This window comes from Myotis daubentonii, chromosome 10, assembly GCF_963259705.1.
Source record: "Myotis daubentonii chromosome 10, mMyoDau2.1, whole genome shotgun sequence".
Lineage (NCBI taxonomy): Eukaryota > Metazoa > Chordata > Mammalia > Chiroptera > Vespertilionidae > Myotis > Myotis daubentonii.
In genome coordinates, this window is record NC_081849.1 from 14,984,519 (window position 1) to 14,995,640 (window position 11,122).

General features: G+C 41.4%; 1 pseudogene; it reads left to right on the forward strand.

The window, feature by feature from the left end:
- The first annotated feature begins 503 nt into the window (after nucleotides 1-503).
- LOC132211263 (SWI/SNF-related matrix-associated actin-dependent regulator of chromatin subfamily E member 1-related-like) lies at nucleotides 504-10,146 on the forward strand (annotated as a pseudogene).
- The last annotated feature ends 976 nt before the right edge of the window (nucleotides 10,147-11,122 follow it).

The following is an 11,122-nucleotide window of genomic DNA, read 5'->3' on the forward strand; positions in this document are numbered from 1 at the left end:
AGAGTAATAACATATAAAACAAACTAAAAAACAAGCAACAACAAAAAACCAAACCTAGAAACTCTTCCTAAGAAGTGTTTATTATTTAAGTGTTTATTATATAAGTCTGCTATATGCCTATCCCTGTTTCAGGAACTATATGGTATTTAAAAAGATTTCTGACTTAAACACTTTGCCTTTAAGTTCTTTAAGTATTTATGCAAAAGAAATAAAGTAACAAAATATGTGTTTCAGGTTATAAACACTAAGAACACTAGAGGGGAAAATAATTATAAAATGGACTCATCATTTATCAATCACTGCATACATCATATGATCAAAACAATGCACTAAACTTGAGAGATGCACCAATGCTATTTACTATATAGTAAGTTGAATTTAAATATAGATATGTAATATGCAAATTAGACAGGATGCCATACCAGTCATGACCGCTCAAGAAGAGGCTGCACGTGCAGGTGGGCGGGTGGGAGGGGACTGCTGCGTGGTGAGGCAAGCCACGGATGGCGCAGGCCCACAGAGAGCAGAACCTGCCTGCCAGTTGTGGTGGTGGCGAGCAGGTAGGGCCTGCAGAGAGCAGAGAGCAGGGCCTGCCTGCCAGGGCGCATCGGCAGTCCCGCCTCCGCATGTGAGCTGCAGAGGAAACACCTTTTCTGACCGCTCATTGGCTAAGCTCCCAGTATGCCACTTGTAGTGTTCTTGGTAACTTGCATAATAAGAATCCAAGAAAGTGATCTAGGGTTTTTCCACCTCACTCCTGGAGGAAAAAATGAAAGTCTGCTGCTGGAGGGGCTAAGAAATGTCATATCCTGCCCTCTCTGGTTTGGCACAGTAGATAGAGCCTCAGCCTGCTGACCACAGGGTCTGGGCTCAATTTTGGTCAAGGGCATGTACCTAGGTTGCAGGCTCCTCCCTGGCTGGGGCCCAGGTCAGGGCTCATGCAGGAGGCAATCAATCGAAGTGTCCCTCTCACATTGATGTTTCTCTCTGTCTTTCTTTCTCTCTTCCATACTTTCTAAAAATCAATGGAAAAAATATCCTCAGGTGAGGATTAAAAAAAGAAAGAAAGAAATGTCATATCCTATGAAAGAAATATCTTGAAAATGCCTAAAGAAAGTTGTCATTTTCTTATGGTGAAGGAACTGGAGTATGTGTTGATGAAAACACCTTGGTGGCTGCAGTGGCTGGCAGTGGTAGCAGCAGTGGGGTGAAGGGGGCAGTGCCTTCCCCTGATCAGCCTGGTTGCCTCCTGCAGAGGGAGGCCAGACTGCAGCAGGGAGTGGGCCTAAGCCATCAGTAGGACATACCCTGAGGGCTCCCAGATTGGAGAGGGTGTAGGTCGGGCTGAGTGCACCGCCCAACCATGAATGAATTTCATGGACCAGGCCTCTAGTATTCTATAATTGAGATATAACTTATGAGCTCTTCTTCTTGTAGAAGTTATATTTAACTAAAATATAACTTTACTATTGTGCAAGTATGACAGATTAGTATGGTTTTTGACTGTGGAAAAGAAAATTAAATGACATATAGAGATTGAAATGATACACCATAAGGGGTTAACATACCACTTAGGAACTGCTTTAGGAAAATAATTTGGTATGGCTAAAAATTTAGAAGAATTTATACATGACAAGGTGTATTGAATATAGACCATAACACTCATTATTATTATAGAGTGCATGGATATTAAATTAAAATATCTTAAACATAAGCATATAGACTCATTCTGGTAGCATTACTTTGATTATTTTGATTTGTTTTTTTTCCCAGAAGACTGGAGAAAACCAGCTCTGAAAATAGTATAAAAGATAAACTGGAGGGACAAGAGTCAATGAACACCACTTTAATCTTAATCATACCTATATTTTTGTACAATACTTACTTTATGGTGTTTAAGTAAACCCTAGTTCCTTGATATGTTTTTGTTTTATTAGATGAAAACAAAACAAGATGGACAACATGGATGTTAAGGGTTATGTAACAACACAAATAAAATCTGTGTGGTCAAATAAGTTGGTTTTTTTTGTATTTGTCTTTTTTTTGTTTCTTTGGGGTTTTTTTAGGTCAAATACGTTTTGATGAAATACAAAAAGTTAACAAAAAAGTTAACAAAATTCTTTGTTAGAATCTATATATATAAAAGGCTAATAAGCAAAATGTCCCCTTGGGAGTTTGATCTGGAGACTGGGAGTTTGATTGCTCACTATGACATGTGCCGATCACCAGGGGGCAGCTTGGAATGAAGGAAGGCCCTGGCCAGCTGCCAGCAGCCAGGCAAGGAAGGCCCTGGCAGGCAGCCAGAAGGCCTCAATCAGCCCTGATCTTCGGCCAGGCCTAGGGACCCTACCCATGTATGAATTTCATGCATTGCGCCTCTAGTATAAAATAAGATTATTTTATGCAGAATTCCTAAAATGTTTTCACTGACAAATACATTTATTTATATACTTATCTTTTTTTTTTTTTTTTTTTTTTTTTTTTTTTTTTTTTTTTAGATAGAGAAATAAGAAAGAAGAGAGAGAGAGAGAGGAACATCAACTTGTTCCATTTACTTATGCTTTCATTGGTTGAGTCTTGTATCTGTCCTGACCAGGGATCAAACCAGTAGCCTCGGCTTATCAGGATGATGCTCTGACCAGGTGAGCTATCTGGCCAATGACCCAGATACATTTGTGAGGAGCATCACATGGGAATTGTATTCTAAGGAACACATTTTGGAAGCATGTATTTTAAATTATGAGTTTATATTACATAAAACTTTCAATAAATGCTTAAATTAAAGGAGATGGATACAATTAAAGAAAAAGAATGAGATGGAAATCATCATATGATGTTTCTGTCCTACCTTTTCACCAACTCTAGCAATATCCCAAGTTGCTATCTTAATTCCTTAGTACACTAGGAAGTTTCAGCAGTCAATAAGCTTTAACTCTAAAGACCTCCTCCTTAGAATTGGAAAGAGGCCACTTTATTTAGGCCATGTAGTGATTTTTCTACAAAAACTAGGAACTACTGTATCTATAAAATTTTGATGTTGTAATAATGTATCAAATATGGTAGAATAGAGAATTCATTACATTTCTTCTTACTCAAAATGAGTTTAATGTGTCTTTTCCTTATCTTTTTTCTTTTATTAAGGTATGGTTGACATTAAATGCACTGAGCACAATTAATGTACACAATTTGATGAGTTGGACATATAAAACGTTAATGATAGCACTACAATGAAGATATTAAATATATTTGACACATCCTCAGATTTCCTTCTGCCCCTTTGGTTTTTAAATATTGTTGTAGTGAGAACACTTAACAAATTTTAAAACGTACAATACTATATTGTTAACTATAGACATCATGTTTATAGCAGATTTCCTGGAGTTAATTCATCTAACATATCTAACTTTATAACAATTGAGAAATGACTTTCCATTTTCCCTTCCCTTCCCCCAGGAAACCACCATAGTATTTTCTACTGTATGAGTTTTACTATATCAAATACCTCAGATTAGTAGATTCATAAATTATTTGTCCTACTGATTTATTTTGCTTAGCATAATGTCCTCAAGATTCATCCATGTTATTACAAATGGCTGATTTTCATTCGTTTTTAAGGATATATATATATATATATATATATATATATATATATATATATATATAATCTCACATTTTTGTGTGACATTTCTTCATCCATTCATTTTTTTATTGAAAACTTGGGTGGTTGCTCTGTCAGTGTGGCTCAGTGGTTGAGCATTGACTTATGAATCAAGAGGTCACAGTTCAATTTTCAGCAGGGCACATGCTTAGGTTCTGGGCTTGACTCCCAGTAGGGAACATGCAGGAGGCAGCCGATCATTGATTCTCTCTCATCACTGATGATTCTATCTCTCTCTCCCTTCCTCTCTGAAATCAATCTGTATATATATATATATATATATATATATATATATATATATATATATATATATATATTTTAAAGGAGGAGAAATCAAGATGGCAGCATAGGTAAACACCTGAAATTGCTGCCTTGCACAACCACTTCAAAAATACAACTAAAAGACAAAACGGACATCATCCAGAATCACAGGAAGGCTGGCTTAGTGGAAATTCTACAACTAGAAGGAAAGAGAAAAACACACTGAGACTCAGAGGAGGTGCGGAAGTAAAGTGCAGAGGTAAGGAGACGCACGTGGAAAGAGCTGGCAACTGAGGAAATGGTTGTCATTTTCAATTGGGAGGGAGACACAACTTCCCGACTGCTCTGAACTCCAGTTTCGGGTGAGTCTCTGGGGACCCAGACTCATACAGGGAGAAACTGGACTATCTGGCATTAGGCGGAACTCGAGGGCGCCTTTCTTTCAGAGGTGCTTGCAGTGATTACCGCGGGACACTGAGACCCAGGACCTCTTAGGGCAGGGCTCAAGATCAGCCATAGCTGTTTACTCTGCCCTGTTGATTCCCTGAGACCCTGCCCCACCCAAGCTATGCACAGAGGCTTTTGCATATGAATGGCCTGGCCCTTTGCAATCTAAAATTACCTAACAAACTGCAGCTGGGTCAGAGAGACCCAGAACATCCAAAAGAAAGCCCCAGGTCCCACAACAGCTTGCATTGCTTCACAGCTGGACCTCATCTGGGCACCTCCAAACCCCAAACAAAGAAGAGAATCTGCAGATCTCTCTGTAGCTACTGCTGGGTAGCCTCAGGCAGAGGCTAAATTAGCATCTCCTTAGAGATCCAAGAGCCAGTATACCCAGTGGTCAGAGTGGGCCAATCCAGATTACAACTCCTCAGATCCATAAGGGACACACTCAGGAGGCAGACTCAGTGAGCACCAAAGCCCCACTGAAGCAAGTCTTGCCCCATAAGGGAGTCTCCAGCACAGAAGTTCTCCCACTGTAGACACAGCTGATTCTCACAGCCAATTGGCCTGGAGGTCAATTCCTCCCGTGATACCTACAACAATCAAGGCTTAACTACAACAAGACTGTGCACAAAACCCACACAGGGGTGCACCAAGAGTTTCTACCTCAGGTAATTGGGGAGGCTGAGACACTGGACCCTATAGGACACTTAGCACAGAAAGCCACCCTATCAACACAGGGAAGCAGCCAAAATGCAGAGACAAAGAAACAGGTCACAAATGACAGAAATGGAGGAAAGCAAACTACTGGATATAGAGTTCAAAACCATGGTTAAAAGGTTTTTCAAGAATTTTCTAGAGACCGCCAATAAATTTAGTGAGACCTTTGATAAATCTATTGAGACCCTCTAGGACAATGATCAGCAAACTGTGGCTTGGCAAACCACGGCTCGTGATCCACATGCAGCTCTTTGGCCCCTTGAGTGTGGCTCTTCCACAAAATACCGACTTCTGTGCATGGGCCACGAAGTTTCAATCCCACTGTACGTGCACGCCTGCATGTGGTATTTTGTGAAAGAGCCACACTCACGGGAACAAAGAGCCACATATGGCTTGAGAGCCATGGTTTGCCAACCACGGCTCTAGGATATGAAAAAGGACCAACTAGAAATTAAGCATACACTGATTGAAATAAAGAATATCGTACAGAGATCCAACAGCAGACTAGAGGATCTCAAGAATCAAGTCAAAGATTTTAAATACAGAGAAGCAAAAACACCGAACCGGAAAAGTAAAAAGAAAAAAGAATCCAAAAATATGAAGATCGTGTAAGGAGCCTCTGGGACAACTTCAAGCGTACCAACTTCCGAATTATGGGTGTGCCAGAAGAAGAGAGAGAGCAAGATATTGAAAAACTATTTGAAGAAATAATGACAGAAAACTTCCCCTATCTGGTCAAAGAAATAGACTTACAAGGCCAGGAAGCACAGAGAACCCCAAACAAAAGGAATCCAAAGAGGACTACACCAAGACACATCATAATTAAAATGCCAAGAGCAAAAGACAAAGAGAGAATCTTAAGCAGCAAGAGAAAAACAGTTAGTTACCTGATTTTGATTGTCAGCTGATTTTTCAACAGAAACTATGCAGGCCAGAAGGGAATGGCAAGAAATATTCAAAGTGATGAATAGCAAGAACCTACAACCAAGATTACTTTACCCAGCAAAGCTATCATTCAGAATTGAAGGTCAGATAAAGAGCTTCACAGATAAGAAAAAGCTAAAGGAGTTCATCATCACCAAACCAGTATTATATGAAATGCTGAAAGGTATTCTTTAAGAAGAGGAAGAAGACCATTTGCAACAGCATGGATGAAACTGGAGAGCATTATGCTAAGTGAAATAAGCCAGTGAATGAAAGAAAAATACCACATGATCTCACTCATTTATGGATAATAAAGACCATTATAAACTGATGAACAAAAATAAATACAGAGGCAGAGCAACATTGAACAGACTGTCAAAAACTACAGGGGGAAGGCTGGTAAGGGTTCGGGGGGGGTGGTAAGAGATCAACCAAAGGACTTGTATGCATGCATATAAGCATAACCAATGGTCACAAGACACTGGGGGGTAGGAGAGGCCGGGTAAAGATTAAGGGGGGGAAAAATAAGGCATGTTATACTCTTTGTAATACTTTAGGCAATAAAACAAAATTAAAAAAAAAACAACCGGGGTTGTTTCCATATGTTGACCATTGTTTGAAATATGGCAATAAACTTGTGAGTGCAAATATCACTTCAAGATCCTGATTTCCATTATTTTGGACATATACTCAGATTTGGAATCTGGACAAACTGGAACCCTTGTATCTTTGGGTTCCAGCTATGGAAAAGTGTATATAGGTTCCTGGAAAAGTTAAATATAAAACAACCATATGTCCCTTTCTTATTGAAGAGAACTGAATATGGCAAAGGAAACAGAGGCGGGGGAAAATAAAACAAAAAACAAGGTTAAGGGCAATAAGAAAAAATGGAATAATTAGGTAATTTCACTGATCAACATCTAGGAGGGGACCAGGATTTGAAGACCATAATGGGTAAGAGAGAGCTAAAACACTATCCATTAAACTTGGCTGGTAGACATCAGGTATTGAAAGACTACTTTTGTGACTTCCCAATGGCAGAATACTGCATCAATGAATATGATTGCTGTTTTTGTGGGCTATGCTTTAAAATATCATAATGATAATTTGATCAATTGGATGGGACAAATGAGATAACCCTTGGATGGGGAAATGTTTTGTGAATGTTCATTGGGGAAGTGTACATAAATCCAAGATACAGTTGCTTTGACATTTCTTCAAAGTCAAGGTTATGACTTGGGAACCAGAGTTGCAAATGTTTTACTTAGATTATAGAAAGCATATATAATTATTTAGTTAGAAAGGTTTATTTTATTTGTACCTGAGTTTGTGACTCAATCCTTCTCTTCACATATTCTGAGAATTTCACTTTCTACTCACACAAACAACATCTGAGGCCAGAAAAATAGTCCCCAGTAAGTCACAGCGGAGGGAGAAACTGGGCTTTTCACTCTCTAAAGAATTTCACCTGAATGCTAAATTTGAGAAAGTACGATGACCTAAACAAGGAGAATTATATAAAAGGCAGGCAGAATTAATTCTTCAGGGATGCACAGAGCATAATATGAAGCAATGTGGCATAAATGTCAATGCCAGGGAGAGGGCAGCACGCTGGCTGGATGAGAGCAATCCGCAGCCGCATGACTGAAGGAAAACACTGTGCCCCCAAGGGTAAGAGGCAGCGTTTCTGGAGACAGACACAGGCACTCCTGGCAGAGCCTAAAATAATAATTTGTCAGATGACTTACCAAAGTGTCAGAACAGAAGGGGCAGCTGGTCACAGTGCATTTTATCACAGTCATACATATGGGGCATGATAATAGCAACCCGAGCCATCATTTGAAGGACAAATACATGATTAAAATGTAAATCAAATACATATTCATATAAAGGTACATGAAATCAGTCCTCACTACCCCAGATATATATTTTTAGATATTTATTCTACCTATACCATATATTTGTATAACATGGTATACTTAACACATGACGTGATTGTGCTGTAATGTTATTTTGCACTAGAGGTAAACTCCATAAATTCCAAGGCCCAAGACTATTTTCCTGGTCTTTGGAAATGTTCAATTAATATTTATTGAATGAGTGAGTACTGACTCGTGCATTTTAGCTCTAAAACAATTCTCCTCCACACTCGGGGGTTAGAAGAAAATCAAGAACAAATAATTCTTCACATAATTTACTCCTTCTCCCCCAACTACTTTCAATTTATTTTTACACAGAAAATTAAAGAATGATTATAGAGCATATTTGGAATATAATGAGGGCTTAGTTTTCTCTCACTTAAAAGAAAAAAAGAAAAGAAATAATCAAGGGTTAGAAGGCTGCAGCTGCCAGAAGTCCAGAAAAGTGTCTTTGGAGGTGCAGCCCGGAAGGCTAAGAACAGGCCCCAGGCACCTGGCATGGCCCCAAGGCACCTGATGCCACCGCCCGGCAGGTAGCAAGCTCTTGGGCAGCATTGGGGCTTCCTGGTGGCTGTCAATCAAGATCACGGGGAGGCCCCAGGGGCTGTGTGCCAGCGGGAGGTCTCGGGAGGAGGAGCCTGTGAAGAAGCACAGCTGGCCCAAGGCCGAGAAGCACAGATCCTGCCAAAGGGTCCCAAAGCACAGGTCGCCGCCATGTGCGCTTCCTGAATGAGCCTCGCCAGAAGTTCTGCGGGCGCCACCCCGACCTGCCCTTTCCTGAGATCATCAGGTGCTAGGCAAACTGCAGCCCGCAGAGAAGCCCCGGTACCCGGACGAGGCCCTGCAGAAGCGGCAGTACTTGCAGGAGCTGCAGACAGACCAGCGGTCAGAAGCCTTCGAGATGTGTGTGGAGGATCTGGAAACAGCCCAAGTACCTATCAGCAGATGAGTGGATAAAAAGCTGTGGTACATTTACACCATGGAATACTAGGCAGCAGTACAAAAGAAAGAAAAAACTCTTAACCATTAGCAACAGCAAAGGTGATCGCACTTACATGTGGAATTTAATGCACAAAATACACTGATGAACAGAATAGATCTAGAGACAGAGAAGCACAGAACTGACTGATGGATTTCAGAGGGAAGGCAGGGTGGGTGGTGGGTGGGAAGTGATTAACCAGGGAACTTGTATGCATATATGCACAACCCATGGACACAGACAATAGGGTGGTGAAGGCCTGGAAGGGGCGAGTACAGGTGAAGAGGTCAACGGGAAACACACATCCACACACAAACAAAGAAAGGAGACATCTGTAATACTTTCAACAATAAAGACAAATTAAAAAATAAAAATAAAAGATGTGCATGGAGGAGAACCAGGAAAAGAAGACCAAGGGAGAGGACTCGGGCTCCGCACTTATGTTCCTGAATACCCTCCAGCGTGGATACATGTTGGAGACTTCAGTGGCTTCACCTTTGACTTCTCCATTTTCACTGAAGAGTTGCTGGACCAAAGCAAAGCCTGGGAGGCAGGGCCGCTGCACCTCTGGAAGATGGAGGCCTCGGAGGAGCAGAAGGCGCAGGCGGAGCAGGAGCAGCGCTCCCCTGGACAGAGCAGGGGCTGGTGCTGGAGGAGGGGCTGATGCTGGCCGTACCAGGCGCCCACCGCCCCCATGGCCTCCCTGACCCTGCTCCAGGCTGGGTTTCCACGTGACCAGGCTGCAGGGTGCCACGGAGCGTGACCCTGGCCAGCACCAGAAGCTCATTATCCCCATCAGGGAGATCCTGGCCCAGGTCGCCAGTGAGCACCTATAAGGCTGTGGGCCACTCACCCCTCCATCCAGAAAAGACTAAGCTCTGGTCATGGCCTCTCCCCTACCTTCAGCCCATGGAGGAGGGGCAGGGGTCCACCTTTTAGGGCCAGGCCCTTTCCTGCACATTGGTGTCTTCAGCCTCCCTGAAATTAAATTTCTACAGCATCCCTCTAGCTTACAACCTCCCCAGAACCCCAAACTCACTGCCCTGCACAGCGCCCATAGAACCCCAGGCCTCACAAGGATGTCACACTACAGGGGCCTGGGAGCACCACACACGGGTAGCAGAAGCTTTGACACAGGACGTCCACAGCAGCTCACAAACTGTGTGGGGAAGGGGCACGGCTACAATGGCTCTCCAGGATCGACCCCATGTCACATGGCAGAGAAAACCCGCACCTGACACATTAGGAGGGACTCCTGGAAGGTGCTGACCACAGGTGACCCACACAAGCAGGCACACTGCAGTTCACTTTCTCATGCGTGGCTGAGGGCCCTCTGCCTGGGGCCTCCAATTCTGCACCCCAGAATGGGTGGCTAGCACTGACCCCTGCCCTCCTCCAGCCGAGGGACCCTGTGGAGGCAGCTCTTTGCTACTACTGAGAAAATGAGTAATTTGAATTTCAAAAGAAATAAAAAGAAACAATTAAAAACGTCTTGGTGTCACTTTTGTTTATGAATATAATAGAATATTTTGAACACTTTGCAAATAGTGTTACCACCAATGTTCCTGCGGGGGTGGTGGTTTCATGGGATTGAAGAGAAAAATCTGGAGACTTAAAAGTCAAGATGCTAACTACTTAGGAGTTAAAAGTAAAAAAACAAAAAAAAAAAACAAAAACAAAAACAACAAATCTGAGCCTGACACACTGGTGTTTTTTTTTCCCCTTTAAGCGAAGCCATGTAGTTTAGAAAGCTATACAGAAAAATAACCACAAAACAAAACAAAAAAACAAAAAAAGCAAAAATATTCCATTGAGTAGATCAAAGTATTCAGCAAATCCATTGTTCTAAAGAACAAACAAAATTGAACCAGAAAATAAAGTTCTTTAAAGGAATCAAATGGCTATTGTAGAATTATAAATTCAAAAGCTGAAATTAAGCACTCAATAAATAAATTTAGCAACTGAAGACTGAGTAGTAAAAAGTCAGTAGAATATCAGATTATCAGATCAATAAAAACCATATAAGCTGAAACATTGAAAAAATAAGAATCATTATAGTAAAATGATCTAATATGGGAATAGCTGGGCTTCCAGAAGGAGTTGAGTCAGAGAAGCAATACTCAAAGAGATAATGATTGTAAATATTCCCAAATTGATTTAAAAGTTTAACTCACAATTTCAAAGGGATCTATTCTTTCCAGACAGAATAAATAT